Genomic DNA, 17,955 nt, shown 5'->3' on the forward strand with positions numbered 1-17,955 from the left:
AATATAAAGTTGTATGCAAAAAATGTGAGATACTTAACCAGCCGCAGGCCGGCAGACTCCAATATGACGAAAATATTTGGGGAAAATGTTTATAATTATAGTGTAAATATTATAATGTGTGTATGTATTGGTACATATATAAAAATTTCGAACATATTTTACCTTAAGCAGTTTTAACTTGAGTAACAATTTATTAAATCCATCCAAATTCAAAGGATTACATATTGATAGATTCAACAGTTATCTGTGTTGAAAGTTTTTGAAACCTGGCCACGTAGTTCAGCTTCCGTATGCCCGCCATTAAGCTGAATTTTGAAGTGCATGCAGAAAGCCATTTTCTATAAATGAGCTATAAGATTATTACGTTTAGGCAAGGGTGTTCGGGGGATTTCATTTACCGAATTACTCTTGAAATCATGTACATCGCGAAAATTAAAGAATTTTAAATTACTTATTACATCGTTGTTTGAAATTCTGGAGTATTGCTGAATGTTGCATTTAAAAATAGAATACAAATCTGTAATTTAATTATGTGGGAAGAATTGAATCTTAAAATTACCATAGTCAATATGTAAAATTTGAACTCTTAAAATGTTTTCTTTATGTGTATCTCTTTATGAATCTACCTACTGATTCATCAACCTGTAAATGAATTCTCCTTTGCAAATCATTCGACCTTATCCACCTCATCGATATAATATTTCTGTCGAGTATCCAAGGTACATTTGCGTCATAGCGTGCAAAAAAGCTCTATAATTAAAAGTCAAGTCAACACCAGTATGTTGCAGTATTGTCACGATGCGTATTGATTTATGCTGAATAAATTGACGTCGGTGTTATAGTTTTGTGTGAAAGACGAGAAAAAGGAAACTAGCTTTATTTAGGATGCAATCAATGTAAGGGCTGAACAAAGACTATCTACGAAGAAGATGTGGATGCATAATTCCAGAACCTGGAATTCGCCTCTGGGCAAAACACCTTCTTCACCCCGAGAAGCTGTTTTCTCCAGAGACGCATATGCATTTTTCCTATTACACACATATGCATTTCTTACATATAACTATTTACATATAATTATTTACGAGTCGTGAAATAAAACGCATTTTACGGCTACACGGTGTCAATATATGACTTAACCACCTTGGTTACAATTGTGACTCCGAGTGGTAATGAAATTTTTCCGCTCGGTCATAGCATTTCATAACTCGGATCCAATATTTTAACCAATGCGGCTAAGTCATATATTTACAGCGGCGGTGTTGATTTAACAAATTTTTGTTTTGGGCGTAAGGATTTTAATTGCAAAACTGCAATAATTTCTGATTCGAGTAGATTCCTATGGTGACTTAATTTACACTTCTCGATCCACGAAATAAACCTAGGTTTTAAATGCTTAGCATGTACATATCTTGTTCCGATATTTCCATCGTATTACCGGCACTCGTGAGGTCAATTCAAAGATTAGATTGATTGGTGTTTTGGCATTGGGGTTGGAGCTCTCCGCCGCAGGATTAAGGGCTAGCTACTATATTCTTAAGAAGCTTCTCCTGATTGTTATGATTTAATAGTTCATCTAATTTTGTTTAAACTCATCCATTTCGATGTACTACGAAAATACAATTGTACCTCGATTTTCGTAAGTTTTTAAATGTTCCAATATTTAAAAGTTTATTTCACTTACAGCATTCGCTTCGTCCCTCCATCTGTAGGTCTCTTCTAGTATAGCATCTTTCTTTGTCGTATTTCAGTTGCTATAGTTCACCTTTGCCATTATTACTTTAGGAGGCTTGACAGTTGCTACAGAAGTCCTTTAGTTTATGCAAAAAATCCGTGGTCGACGGATTTCTGGATCTCTCGATTGTTGACGTCGCGTTTGGGGAATCCGGTAGCTGGAAGAATTCTAACAATAACTAAAAATTCCTAAATTCTTAATAATATTGAATGAATCTATTTATTCAATGGCTTGGTATGTAATATTTTCTTACCAATTGAATGGGTTGGCTTCCTACCTTTTCCAGACACGTTTCTTTATAATGTTGATACTAAAAACTGAATACTAAAGGTCATAAATGTTAAACGTTAGGATGTGGTAATGCCCGAGACTGATTGAATGTAGATTTGTATACGAAAATGTATTTACACAATAATACAATCGTTTAATCACACATGTATTAATAGTTTTTGCTCCCTTGCGACAATAATTTTAATCCGTGCCGGATTTCATATGTAACTTGTATAAAATTGTCATATGCAATTCTGTGTATTAGAGTATATAACTTAAGAACCTGTCATAACAAAACATGATAAATTTTTTCACAACTTAGATAATGTAGCAGTAAGAGGCATAAATTGTACTTCTACATATGTACTTGGGAATAATGGTGGTTTATAATAGGAGCTTAGCCAATTACTAGTACCGATAATGATTTAAATTCATAGGGATCATATATTCATTCATATAAAAATCACTTCAAAAATCATCAAACTTACTGGGCCCCTGATTTTTCGGATTCCGCTTATTCTGCTCCGGGTTTTTGTTCCTTCCCACTGCGATCGAACTGCAAAATATATATGTAGTTAGTTAAGATATGAACATATCGTCGTACTAATTCATAAAAGACCTAAGTGCAGTCGATGCTCAATTCAGAAAAGACCTAAGTGCACAGAAAAAAAGTAAAAAAGACTTATGTGCAAGTATTTATTTAGTTATGGCTAAATCTTGCCAAAATGATTTTTCATATATATCGCGCGATTTAGCCATAAGTAAACACATACTTGCACATACGTCTTTTTTTACTTTTTTTCTGTGCACTTAGGTCTTTTCTGAATTGAGCATCGACTGCACTTCGGTCGTTTCTGAATTAAACACCGACTGCACTTAGGTCTTTTCTGAATTAACCACCGACTGCACTTAGGTCTTTTATGAATTAGTACGACGATATGCAAACTTGTTCAAATTCACTCATAATGCAATGTAATAAACTTATCAAAGGTAATTGTATTGTATCCCAATCCAATCGAATGATGCAATCCGGCAGGATCCATCAGGATCTGCAATTTATGCAGATATTTTATTATATCACCTCATATCACAACAGATCACCTCACAATAATTAATACTGAAAGGGAAAGTCTTTTATGGAACGCTCAAAAGGATTTCCATAATGTTGTCCTCACATGCGATTGTCTATACGAGTCTCATATATGAATCCATCTGTGTCAATGTTAAGAAGATTGCAATTTTGCCATATTTAACAACCATGAAACTAACTAACAACCCATGTCAATGTTTAACTATTTTTTGATTCCATACAAACAAGAAATATTTGTCTGTTAAATATGGCAGCATTTACTTTAAGTGTGCACATATAATTATTTTCTTTAGCATAAGTCGTATGGATGAGAGGTAAAACTGCAAAGAAGCACTAAACATATATTTTTCCTTTTGTGAGGAAAATATATAAATTTTCAACACTTCTGACATTTGCCGAATTAGCAAGGTACACAAATGTAGGTCTGCACCAGTCCTCTTGCCACATGCATTTCGGAATAGTGACGCTGGGAGAAAGTTGTTAAGTGGGAGTTAATAGTGTCTGAGTCACGACAGCTTTTCTCTTTGTTGTGCTATGAGCCATGGAAACGGAGTGACGTCAGTAGGCACTGCATGAAGCAAGCTTTGGAGTACTTATCGCATTGAAAGAAATACCTCTCCTTACAATTATTAAGAATTTATAATAACTTAAACATCATGGGAACTATTACTGCGCTCGAAGAGCAGTGGCAGTTGTCAAGCATGGAGGATCGTGAAACGTTTCTTCTCCACTTGGTGCATTAGATGCCAGAGAACTTTATCACAAAGATTATGAAGCAGTGGGAAGAGCAAATTGAACTGTTGAAAGATGCACCTAAGGGTCAGCTCGTCACGCCATTCGAGGCATTTGAGGGAGTTACTTAGTTTTTAGAGAGGACAATATTCCTAAGAATCAATATGTATACTTAAGTGTAAAGAAAGTAAATTTATATCGGGGGTCCAATCCATTGGAGGAAGCGCCATTATTAAGCGTACATGAGGAGGCCAGTGATATTGTTAAGAGCTATTGGGATCAAGAATTCCAGGACGAGGATAAACATTTTGCTTCTGCCACAGTAGTGGCAGTTGTGGACGAAGACAATGAAATAATTTTGATTTGCACTAATTCGCTGGGACCATAATTTAATTTGTTCCTATGCTACTCAAATGAGTGGTGTGACAGAGTCTGAGCTTGTTGAAGGATATAGTTTTCAAATGTGCAAAAACACTGTAGGTGCAAAAACTAGTGGTCAAGTGCATTACTAACAATAAAGTCGTTGGGCACAATGTAACTGGCGACATGAAAAGCCTTTTGATTTGCTCATAGGAATATGAAGATATAGCGGATGTCTTCACGGATGGAAAAGAACGACCTCATGACTTGTCTACTTTAGCCACATTCCTGCTTCGCATAGATAAGCGCCCAATAGTGCCACACTTAGTAATTTTGGATGCACGAATAGTGCGTAAACTACATATGCAAAAATTACACTCTAAATAAAAATGAGTAAAATTTACTCAAGGTTGGGTAAAAAAGAGGATGACACAACTAAAAGGTAAAATTTACCCAACATTGGACAAATTTTGCACAACTTTGGATAAATTTTGCACAACGTTGGACAAATTTTACCTTCTAGTTGTGTCATCCTCTTTTTTACCCAACCTTGGGTAAATTTTACTCATTTTTATTTAGAGTGTAGGTAAGAGTGCAAGCAAGGTTTCAGATCTTTGCAAGATGATCCGAGTGAAGCCATCGGAACGTGAGGAGCTATGTCGGTGGCGTACGGACCCACAGGCTGCTCGATATATTCCTACCTGTTCATTATGGTCTGATGACTCGGATTAGTGAGAATGAGTTCATGAAGTTCCGGCAAAAGTGCAGCTTGTAGTAGTGTGTGTCTTCGTATCCTCAATATATTTACCTTCACCAGTTGATGTTAAGTCGTGTTTAATTTATAATAGTCTGGTGTAAAAACTTGGCAGAATATTACCAGGATCTGGCATTAGTTAAGCTAGGAGGAGCTATTTACTGGCCCCTTGTTGTGAAAGTTGTCATTGTGGCAGAATAATTTAATTAATAGTTGATCTAATATTCAGAGAGCACGTCAACTGTAATTTTTGTGAATTTACACAATTTATGCTGTTTACGCATTTTTACTCAGTGAGGTGTTGTGCACGATGGAGGAGTAATTATCCTGAAAGTATGCAGTAATGTTGAGATCGTGAGAATTAATTATTGTGTAATTATCCTTATTTTTATACATAATTTTAGCCGCAGTAATTAAACTTTTGTAGCTAATGGGAATTACGTAATAGGAGTTATTAGGAGGTGACCTTTGAAAGAGAAATCAAACATAATTAATACGGCGTATTTTCTACGTAGATTAGTTGTGGATACAAATGGATACTTACAAATGACTATTAAATTAATAACCGGGCATTAATTAAGTCAAGAAGGAGCAATGCAGAAGCTGTTCCACTTATTTTATTTATAGAGGAATAGTTAACAGCGATTAATAATTAAATCAGAGAAATGTAGTGTGCAGTTGTGATAATTTAGCCAGCTTGAGCTGTTAAGTGAGTGCCAAATAAGTAGAGAGGATGTGAGGCGTCATTTTGTAAATTTACAGGTTCACGCGAATCACACGGTTTATCTTTACCTAGTTAATAGTTACCTAGGAGGATTATGAATGTGTGTATACAATTATAACCTGTAATGTTATTCAGTAAATGTATGAAATAACTTTATACCGAGATTTTTATGAAGTAATTTGATGCAGTAAATTTTATGCAATAAGTGTATGCAGTAACATTTAGCAGTGGTGGTAGTGATGGAAGGAAATTGTGCGGCCCTGAATTTGAAGTACTGGAAATTCGTATGTGCAATAATATGATGAAGCAAGAGATGGGTGTTTGAATTCAGTGGAAGAGAAGGATTTTATTAATAATATGTAATGAGGAATAAGGTAGTAAGTTGTATTGGTAGGCGGTGGTGCTTAAATCATGATAAGAAATAAATGTTTTGAGTCAGCAATAAGTAAAATTAAATATAAGTAGTATATATTGTGAAGCTACGAATTGGTGACTACGTAAGATTAAAAATTGTTTGTGGTACCTAATAGCCGCCTCCGAGTGGGCATAAGAGCCACTCAATAAGTGACGCTCGTCCAATCATCAGTTACAGCAGGGTTTGTTTTGAGATGAAAAGATGTCTAAACAATCCCATTTCTGGGTCATAATTGTCTCCGCAAGTCTGCAATAATTCTGTTGAATAAAGCAGGCAAGTTGTTAGGTATTAGTAATGTATTCGTGCTAAGAGACAACATTATGGTAATTTTTAAGTGTAATTGTACGGTGTTGAGTAGTGACTTACGGTGAGGATGAGGTCGGCGTCCATGCAGGCGGCGCGGGGGTGACAATGCTACGCGGCTTCCCACACCACAAAGGAACCATCTGCAATATGAAAAGACTTGGAAGCGTATACGGAATCTTCGTAATAGTTTTTTTAAATAGATCATAATTGTTAATTATTTACTGCGTTCCAAGCACTTGATGCTGGAGCCCCACTCCCTCTATTCCAAGGGAGTTGTGCGGATATGGCACTTGGGACGACTGGCAGCAATCGCTGCTGCAGAACAAAATGTTAATGATTTAAAAGTGTGTGGTAGTTGAGCCGTAGTTAAAATGTTAAGTTATTGTTGTTATTAATACGTATTTCGACTAATTTCGAAAGATCACCTCAGGAGTAGTACGGCCACGGTGGTGAAGAGTTGCACGGTTTTCAAAATTTGTCAAGCTAAGAGTACTGTGGGATTTGGTGAAGTTGGGGGATAGAATGTAAAAGTAATGATGTTGAACTAGCTGTACCAAGCTGTATTTATATGCAAGCGCGACGTAAAAAGGGAATATCGAGTGTTGTACTTTTTCCCTAAAAATTAGAGTAAAAATGCTGCCTCGCATTTTCAGGGATTCATGAGAGGAAGTGATAAACATTGGCGAGGTAGCAGTCAATACGAAATTCATGAAAATGTGTACCTTGCATTTATAGGCGAAGGAGAGACGTTGGCAGTTGGTCGCAAATTTTGCAACATCAGAGCTGAGGTTGCAGTTTGCAGGGATAAAATGAAGTAAGAAGCACGTGAGTGTAGTGACATTAATTCATTGAGAATTAATATAGTTGTGGTTCATTGCACTTAGGGTTGTAAATATTGAGACGTATTAGTAAGGATTAAACAGTATAAATGTGTGCAGAAGTTGTCGTAGTTGCATTTTATATTGGTCACTTAGTTAAGTTATGACGTTCAAATACGCGAATAATGTCAATTTCATCGGCTGAGTTTGGTATGAAGAGTTTGGGATCGACAAAAATGAGTATCGCGTCTTGGGGATTCACGAGTTCATTTTTTGGAAGGATACATTGATGTCTATTGAAGTTTCTACCGTCACAAAAGAATTTGTCACAGTTAGTACACAATAGTGGTTGCTTTATAGTCACTACTAGTCGTTGATGACCAGACTCGAAGTGTTTTCTTTGAGTTGTTAAGTCCATGTGTTTAAACTCGGAATTCGGTGAGGAAAATAGCTAATCAAACCCTTGTAATTCACGACGAATTGGCATTTTTAATAAGCTCAGTGGTCCAGCAAACGCTACAATCCTTATTTAATGAAGCAATACAGGCCTGCGTGGAGGGACGCCTCCATCGTTACTTTGCATCGGAAGTAACATTGGCACAGCAGGTTCAACCAACATAATTCCAGGCATAATTACCAAATTGGAGGATTTGGTAATGTCAAATAATGAATCAGTAAACGTGTCAACCAATGATGTGAATAACAAATGGAAGAATTCAGTCAGTCATTTGGACCTATCTATCCCAGTGGAGTCATTTCAGCCACCACCACCACCGTTTTTCCCGACGTGGCATATTGATGCCCTCCCAATAACAACTTGGACAACGGCAATAACAACTTGGACAACGGCAGTAACAACTATTGTAGTGGTGGTACTCGTAATAATAACAATACTAATTGGTTGTTATCTGTGTTGCATGCCCACTCCCACTAAAATATTAGCAACAATTGCACAAAGCATTGGTCCGTCCCTACGAGTAAATAATATTATTACCGAAGAATCATATGCCAGTTTCGAGAAAGCTTTGTTTAATATTGTGCATATATTATGGTAACGGTACACGACATATTTCTTAAATACATAATGGAAGTGTTTACACACGATATTATATTATCCAATATACTTAAGCAGGCAAATTAAGTCGTGCTGAATCGGTGGCTTAGTTGAGAAGTTTGCCTCTCTAGTTACTCTGGTCTGCAGAGGAGGCTGCTAAATGTGTCGTTTTGCATGATAATTCGACATGAATACATTAGTAATGCATAGTTTAATTCAGTGGTATTGTTTAAAAAAAAGAAAAAAAGAAAATTTTTGCTCTATTTAGTAGTTATTGTAATTATTAATGAAGAATTGTATAAAAAACAATGTCACGATTCAAATGAAATTGGTGCCAGTGTGGAGTAAACCAGTATGGAAATAAGATATGAGTTATGTAATTAATGCAAATTAACTTGGTAAATGTATGTATTTAAATAGTATAAATAATATGAAATTTTGAAGATGATGCAAATACAATTACAATACAGAATATTTATAGCTCAGTATTAGATAGTATGAAGTCTCAAGGTATGTAATGCAAATAAAAATAGTCAAGTAAATGTGTTTCTTAGACATATCATGATGATAAGTTAAGGCCAAATAATTTATTGATGAGCAGGTAACAGTATACATACATTTATGAAGAAATTTGGAATTGCTAATCATATCATTGTAATTTTAGTGTGCATACATAGGTATGAATTGCTGTGGTGTTTATGCCCAAGAGAGTAAGTGTTTAAACGAATGTAATTAAATTATTACTGCTGACCTGCCCCAGATGGACAGATAAGCCACTGCACCAGGGAGGCCTGTTCTGGGCCAAGAAGGAGCGACAGCAGCGTCTGTTTCTTAGCAAGGAGGAGGTAAACGCAGTCCCATTCTTGAACAATGACGGCTTGGGCAAGTCTGCACGGATTCTGGAATTTAATTAGAACAAATTATTAGAAAAAGTAAACTGAGATTAAAATAACAAGCAGCATAGCAGCGTAATAATATGAAATAATATTGTACCTACTCTAAAAATCGTGTCGGTGTTTATGCAGCTAGCACGGGGAAGGTTTTGTTCATCAGAATCCCAGACCACGTACGCGTTATCTATAAATAGAAAATTACAATAGGGAATTGTTTTTAGTAAGGATTTAAATTAGCGTTACTGTCAGAAATAGGATACGAGTCAAAAATGAACTTAACGTAGGTAAATATCTTGTCGTAGCTCTATTGGCTATCGTCTTTACTACAACCACGGAGGGAAATGGGGCCCTGGTGAGGTTTGCAACGGCAAAAAGTACCTGGACAGGGGTCATGGAGTTCATCTCTGGTGTGAGAGCTGCTTTTGGGAAGTCAAAAGAAGTCAGTGATAAGCAGGGTTTCGACGATACACAGAAAGGTATCCTTCAGTATATTGTTGTTAGTGCATACTAACTGGAGGAAATGGTCAAGGGGCTTACGGCAATGGTGGAGGAAATTGACAAAAACAATTCCATCATGTTAGAAGCAGCGAAGGAGGAGAACAAATCTGATAGTAATAATTATTATTTGCTGGCAGGGATATTAGCCGTAATGTCGCTGAACTTGGCCATGTGTTTCATGATAAATATGCAGGCTCAAGCAGCACGTAGATCCAACGAGCAGAACGTGAACATAGCTAGGGCATAAGCACAAAATATACAATACCGTAAAATAAAATAAAACAAGCTATATAATACATTAATCGGACTGATGCTGACCGAAAGGGGCTAAGAAGAATATGCCTGAAGATGGATTGTTAATTAAATAATTTAATGAAATTTTAAATAATTTCACAAGATTTTTAATATTAAATATATATTATATTGCTTTCACTAACTAATTATGGCACTAACGAAACCCGCTCTATAACTTAATTACATTCTTTATAATTATGAAATCTATGTACTCTATGGGCAGGTTTTGCCCGAAAGGGTTTTATTAAATTAATAAATCAATCAATCAATCAATAGGGAATTATTTCATGTAGTAAAACATGTAGACCATAGTTAATTATGTTAAAATATTAGTGGTAAGTTAAGCTTACTTCTATTCATGCAGTCGCCACATTTCACGATTTCTCCCAGGCCGAGAGTAGTGTAACGTTTGTAGTTACGTAAAGAAGCGGAGCTGCGTAATAATATTTTTAAAAAAATTTAGTACCGAATGTAAATTATGAAATTAATATTGTAGCAATAAGACGCAGGAACTGACCCCCCGAGGAGCAGCAACACCAGGAAAGTAGTGGTCTGCAAGCTGTTAAGTTTCTGGTAAATTTTGAAGCTTGGACTGAGTGTGGTGTTGAAAACTATTTAAGAATAATGCCAATAAGCAGTTGCCACGACCATTTATGTAGATTTACAACATCTACAGTTCTTGTACTTTGTACTTATTGAATTTAGCGATAAGTAAGAGAAAATGCTTACCTTTGAAATTTTGTGTCCAAAACATTTTCAATTAAATGTGTGTATGAATGAGCAAGCTGATTTGCAAAATTGTATTTATCTTATCCAGTTCCTTTAAACAAAATTGCGATGTTCACTTTGAAGCTGAATGTAAAAAGTTCATTTAGAGTATGTATTAATTACTGTTGACTTCGGATTTCCTGTTTTATTAAGTTCACAACTTGATCCTCGCAATCAGCACTAATTTGGAAACCAGTGACAACTATTTGGTCTGTATTTGGTATGCACTTCTTCAAAGTGTTTTTGTTGTGCGATTCTTTGCCCAGCAAAATTTAAATTGCAAGGCATACAGCGTTCTGTACCTGCCAGAATTTCACTTGAATTGTTGGTAGCGAGGTGATCGCAGTTGCCGTTATTAAGCGTTACAGGATGTTTACAGATTTTGTGGAAAAACAATTACATGTATTACTTTTGAACGCGTAATCCAATTTGCACCAAATTTGGCACACACAAACTCGAAGGTCACGACCAAACCTGCCCAAAGTTTCAAATTTCCATCTTCAAAGATGGCCCCCAAAAGTTACCTCAAAGTGGACGTACCGTAAAAGCGGTTTCCGAAGCTAATTTGGCCGCGAGAAGTGCCCAAACGATAATCCAAACATTTAGAACCCATCTTATCGTGTCCCCCACATATAATTGTATCAATTTTGTAAGAAAACGCCAGTAACTAGTTTCATCCGACCAACGTATGCGACGAAATGCATACCCCTCAAAACGATGAATTTTGCCACCCTGAAGAACTATGATCGCCATGATGGCAATCAGAATCCTGCAACCAAAAGACAGGTCACAATGCAATCCCAGGTGTCTCCTGGACATGTTAATCGTATTTTATAGCACAATTTTAAAAAAAGCCTTGCAGAGGAATGCGAAAGTCCGCGCACTTAAATTTACCCATATGGTAAACAAAAAAACTAACAGCCGGAGGCTGTTTGAAGGTCATGTTGGGAATAAAAATTCCGAATTTGTCGTCACATTGGACGGGACACTCTGCTGCTTTCAAAACTTCAACAGGACAAAAACAATTTGCTGCAAAACCGACCGAAAGCAGATTTCAAAGCATGGGTCTGAAAAGAAGGAAAAGTTGTCTGACTGATTCCTGGTGGCAGGTGCAATGACGGACTGTGGAGTGCGAACATTGATACCTGAGGGGTCTAATGCAAAAATAAACTTGAAGTACTTTATGGACAGTGTTTTACATAAGTTGTTGGAGGTCAAAATTGCAAAGAAGCAATTTGGGGAGCCTGACAAGGTTTGCATCCATCACGATGCGACATTTTCATATACGACCGTATTTACCCAACCGGACGCCCAAGATTTAAAGGCAAACCCCGGAATGACCTCGGTATCTTTCTCCGGTACACATTAAGTAACCTGACACCAGTCCGATTGAATTTTTTGGGTTTGGATGCTTAGAACAACGCTTTTTCAATGGAAGAGATAAAAATTGTCTGTTGTTTGGAAACCCCTTTCACCGATTCCTCCACTTTGAGGTCACTTTTTGCGCTCATTTTTGAAGATAGAAATTTGAAACTTGGTACATGTGTGACCGTGATCTTGGGGATTGCGTGTTCGAAATTTGGCGCCAAAACGGATAAAGGGTTCGCAGTTTACCCATAAAATTCTCTTTCCACAAAATCTGTAAACACCCTCTGTAATTGTAAATTACTTATAATTTGATGCACATTAGTAACAGTTGGTGCAACAGTGGGTTGAAAAACGTTACGTTACGTGCACGTTATGTTGCAATAAATGCAGTACTTGTTGCAATAATTCAAAATCTATGTGCACGCTGCCCATTTTTAATTAAACTTTACGTAGTCAATAACTTCCTAACAGCAACGGAATATTATTATGCACCAGTTGTGTGCAGTAGTTTTACTGACAGTAGTTTTACTGAAACTGCAGTAGTTTAGCGTAAGCACGGGTTGGCCATGATATGTATTTACATATGTAGTAAATAAGAGGAGGAGAGTAGTACCAACCAAAATGTATGCCAAGTTATAAACAGGGTAGTAATTGTGATTACATTATGTCCATGCACCAGATAAGTTGGGTAAAGAAACTTTCTCCGAGTTGAAGTAAATCCAAGAAGAGTCAGTTATTTGTTTCATGAACCCAAACTAACCAGGGTTGTATTTGTTAATGTGTAGTGTTATTAGTTTTAATCATTTGTGTAAGTTGTAAATTAATGGTAAATATCAAACTCTTTAAAAAAGAGTATAATAGCTTGTTAGTTATAATAGTTAGTAGCAATTAAACCAAAAACTGTTTGTAAACAAATCACTTTTTTTCCTGGGATATGTAGTGTCGGGTGTTGTACGAAACCCGAACCATTAATAAAGTAGTCGTTGCTTGAGACTCGAACACCACACATCGCTGCCAATGATTCAGTATTTGCATCTCTGCATATTATCATCCGCCACCGCCACATCTAACAATACTAGTCGTTGATGAACAGACTCGAAGTGTTTTCTTTGTGTTGTTAAGTCCATGTGTTTAAACTCAGGTTCAGTACATTTGTTACAAGGGTAGTTTCTTTTTCTGGGTGTGGATGGGGGTGGGGGTGCGGTGGAATTATAAATGCCGCACCATCCTTACGCATCATCCCTAAAATAGAATAACGAGGGGATGCATAATGTTCCCTAATTTTGACCTTGGCCAATTACGAGTATCGAGAATTTATCGATTTAAATTCATAGAGATTAGATACTTAAATTGATTAAACTTTGCTTGATTTCTGTTTCTATAAAATGTAGTAATAGAAACAAAGTCAGTGAAGGTGAGAGATACACAAGTTATACTTAATAATTATTTCTCTGATGAACAGGACCAATCTGTCGAACTCAAATACGTTAAGTGCGAAGAATAGATATGTTTTCTGGGTAACCATTACTTACGTTGATTCGAGGTTAAAATAAACAAGCAGATTAATATTTTTCTGGTGCCTTGCTCCATTTCGAAATGTATGAACGAACTTGGAATGTCATAGTGTACGAATCTGCAGAAGCAAATTTTAATGTATAATAATAATTCAAAAGAGGATTCATTGTCTTGACATGGAGGAACGTTATCCGCTGGATCCCACTTCTGAAGATCTTATCGTCTCCTTTTCTTTACTATTTTTTGTGCCTATCTACTACTGCAAATATTGTACTACCCAGAACAAGAAGAGTAGGTCAAAGTTCAACTTTCGCCTGTGAATTGATTTTCAACTCGAACAAGTTGTTGAAGGTGGGTTGGACATTTTTTAATGTCCCAGTTAACATCTTGTCATATTTTTACGACTGTTGACTTACGTATGTATGTTACCCTATAAAAAACCCGCATAAAACAAAATATATTGATGTTGCAGCACGAATAATTAAGTAGCAAGCGGTAACTTGTAAGCTAACTTTTATACCATGGGGGTTGTATAGTTGGGTATGCATGTCATATACAGCTTTAATATACATATTTAATTTACATCATTTTCTACGTATAATATATATATCGTTATGTGAAATTCTACGTTTCTGGAATATTGTTTCCAGCACTACACTGCAAATATTGTTATCGAATATTACGATCTATGTTTATGTAGTTGACGGATTACATTAGCAAATTTCTGCCGCATAACTCTGAACAAGCAAGCAGAGCAAGAACTCTGAACGTTGCTGCGATTTAATCTTGCGACCTTCAGCCCAAACTCCTTAACCTTGAGACCTACCATAGAGTCCAGAAGTTGGGATTTTTGGGTTGCACACCTAGTGATTTCTGCAGGCCCCTGCACCAAATCGTAAACATCGTCGTCGTCCTCCAATTCATCGAAATGTTGTTCGCCCACCAGTTGCTGTTCGCTCCCCATGTGATTAGTGAAAATGTCTTACTTATCTCGTAGGAGGTTTCTCGCAATCGGAAACTGGTGAGAAGGGCCAGATTGCGGTACAAACGGGATGACCTAAACAAAGTTGTAGAAAATTTCTACAAGGTTGTGTAAAATTTTACCCAACCTTGGGTAAAAAAGGGGATGACAGAACCGGTGGTTAAAATTTACTCAACCTGGTTGAGTAATTTTTGCTCAGCAAGTTGTGGAATTTTTACTCAACCAGTTGTGGAATTTTTACTCAACTAGCAGTTGAAAATTGATCAATGAATGATTAAAATTTACTCCTTTGGTTGATCAAAGTTTACTTTTTATGCTGATTAAAATACAATCTTTAGCTGGTTAAAACGTACTCTTTATTTATTAGAAGTTTACTCATTATACATTTTATAAATCCTGCATTAGTAAAACCATTAATTTTAAAGATATTTGGATATATTACTTACGCAAGTACTAAATACATAAAATTATAATTTTGAGACATAATCTGTCAAAATTCTTACTACTAATTTACTAACCTCGGTAGCTACGGTCCTTAATTTAAATGTGACCAATTGATGAAATTATTTCAGCAAACGTTGATCCAGCGAACTTGTCCAGCAACTTTAAAAACACTATTTTTTACATCGTTGTCTGTAATAAAAATAAGTACAAATAAATAAATAAATTTAAAACTATTAGAATATTAGCAAATGTGCAAAAACTAAATCAAAACACCTTACCTTTGAACTTTCATAGCTGTATATTGAACTTAGCCCTTAGTATATTGAACTTTTATTTGAATAATTCCAATCGCTGGGCCATTTTTAGTAAATTTTAAGAGAGGAATAAATTTACTGATGTTTCTTTTGTGACTCGAGTAACCAACTGGCAGCATGACGTGGCTGATAAAAACGCCAAGTGGGGAGAGTAGATTTTACTCAACCGCTTAAGTAATAAATAATCAACTTTGTGATCATTTCTTACCCAACATTGATTAATTTCATATTTAATCAACAAAAAAGTCAAATTTTGCTCAAGGTTGGCTAAAAACTGCTTTACACAACTTTGTTGTGCAAATTTTGCACTTATGAAGTTTAAATTTTGTACAAAATTTGAACAACTTCATTTTACTCAACTAGCTTTACTCAACTTTATTTAGAGTGAACATGTTCCTTGATTTTTGAAATAGCGTTAAAATTTCAAAATTGACAGTTTAAAAAAAATCCTGCTATGGGTGAAAATGTATTAAAAAATTCTTCCACAACCGAAAACACGAACATTCAGGAACACGAAAATTACCGTTAGAGCTATTTGGGTGCGTGAGCAATTTAAAAGTGGTCGGGTAAAATTTGAGGAAACCACTTCATGCCAACGCATTTTAACCTTAAACGAAATTATCATGGAATTCGTATGCGAGAATCTGTATTTTTCTCCCTCGCGAAAAAAACGTCACGGTAAAAATGGAATTTGTCGCTCACGGAGTCCGTCATAATTTCATTTAAGCTGAGCATTATGAAAAATCCTGAAACACGTGTTCAATTATTTGTCTAAGGTAATAATTATCACGTAATAATTATCATAATTATCGTGGTTTCGTCAAAATCGGAGCGAGACCTCTGGCGTCATCACATTGTAGGTTAAGGATCCTAAGTTTATACCAAAGTTTGTCCCTAGGTTAAGGTAAATTTGCCCCCTAGCAAATCACATTTCAAGTTGCCAAAAAACATGAAGGTTCAGCTAAAATAACGATTTTGCATCAGAGGTCAACGCCGACGGTTTACGCGGCGGCGGCGTGAAAATGTATATTGGTCGGCGGCGGCGGTGCGCCGCGGCGCGGTGATCAAATGTCTTCAGCGGCGCCTACACAAATTACTAAACGAATATACGCTAAATAGGAAGGATCTGAAACACGCTAAATTAGCATTGCTAATAATCTAAAATTTGCAATATTTCTTGGAGAATGTATCTTTTCATTAACTGTTTCTTCATGCACTTTAGACAAGTTTTAGAGAAAAATTGAAGATGTTATATTTGACGGTCAAATTTTGACCTGTGTCACAGATCACGGATTTTCCATTTCACGCAGTGGTTGTAACATTTCTTACATAATTTTATGATGCATCCATATTTTAGGTGTTTAAACTAGGTAGTAAGTCTTTGTCCCTATTTCTTGCCTGGAATGTCAAGTAGTCAACTTGAATTTGATGGTATCGTAAATGTGATCTGGTAAATTTCAATACGAAAATTTTTAAAATATCAATTTTCAAAATTAGATAAACAAAAATAATATTTAAAAAAACTGTTCCATTTTTAAAAGAGTTTTAAAAACATCTTAAAAAATACACTAAGTTAAAAAGTTTATCAGATTTAAATGTTAATCGGCGGCCGAATATTGCTGCCGGCGCGCCGACCAGATTTTCGCGGCGGCGGCGGAGCGTCAAAGCGATACGGCGTCTGGCGGCGCGGCGGCGTATGATCGGCGGCGTTGACCTCTGATGTACATGTTTGCATATACGCTTATATGTATGTCATGTATTTGTAGGTATGTATGGAGGAATTTTTTCTACTCAATTACTTCTATAAGCATATTAATAAGAAAACAAATGATTGCATATTTTAGCATGATTTGCGTATTTTTAAAAATGATTGGCATTGGTGGATTGTTGATTTTGAAAAGAAATTTAAAAGGCGGCCTCAGCATTGAGAATCTGAAGGTTTCTGAAATCTATTAGTTATCACGTATGTTTCTCCACTCTTCAAAATATTTAATGTTAAAGCAAATGCACTCTAAATTCTAAATTAAATAAACCGTCGTAAACGCGCGTACGGAAGTAGCTTCAGACTACTTCACCCCAACCACTCCCACGACATCTCAGGAACACTAGATTTCGCTGTATTTCATCAATAAATTCAATTTTTGTAAAAATCTCATTTTGCCCCGAACACATCCCCTGGCGACGAAAGGGTGTGGCACAAGTCGGGAGCACTTAATTTTACTGTATCTCGTCTATAGATTCAATTTTTATAAAAATCTCATTTTGCCCCGACCACACCCCCTGGCGACGAGGGGGTGTGGCACAACTTGATATCACTTAATTTCACTCTATTTCATCTATAGATCAAATTGCACTAAAAATCTCATTTTGCCCCGACCACACCCCCTGACTCCAAGGGGGTGGTCCGGTTGACCCCGAAAGTTGATAGGATCCTCCCCCTATGTATAATGTCGAAAACCGATTTCGATTATCTCGATCCGTTCTCCCGTAATCCTGCTGACGGACGGACGGACGGACGGACAGACAGACAGACAGACGGACAAAGTCTTCGCATAAAGTAGCCTGAAGCTACTTAATAAACTATACTAAATGCATAGTAAACTGTATGTACTCTTTATCAAGTT

The 17,955-nt window shown here is 36.3% G+C and overlaps 1 long non-coding RNA gene across 1 annotated transcript; it reads left to right on the plus strand.

Annotated features, from left to right (window-relative positions):
- The first annotated feature begins 4,705 nt into the window (after positions 1 to 4,705).
- Positions 4,706 to 13,075, plus strand: LOC118436877. The gene is made up of 2 exons (XR_004835755.1): positions 4,706 to 9,187; positions 9,281 to 13,075. It is a non-coding gene; the product is annotated as an uncharacterized LOC118436877 (long non-coding RNA).
- The last annotated feature ends 4,880 nt before the right edge of the window (positions 13,076 to 17,955 follow it).

Source organism: Folsomia candida, unplaced genomic scaffold, assembly GCF_002217175.1.
Source record: "Folsomia candida strain VU population unplaced genomic scaffold, ASM221717v1 Fcan01_Sc010, whole genome shotgun sequence".
In the NCBI taxonomy this organism is placed as follows: Eukaryota; Metazoa; Arthropoda; class Collembola; order Entomobryomorpha; family Isotomidae; genus Folsomia; species Folsomia candida.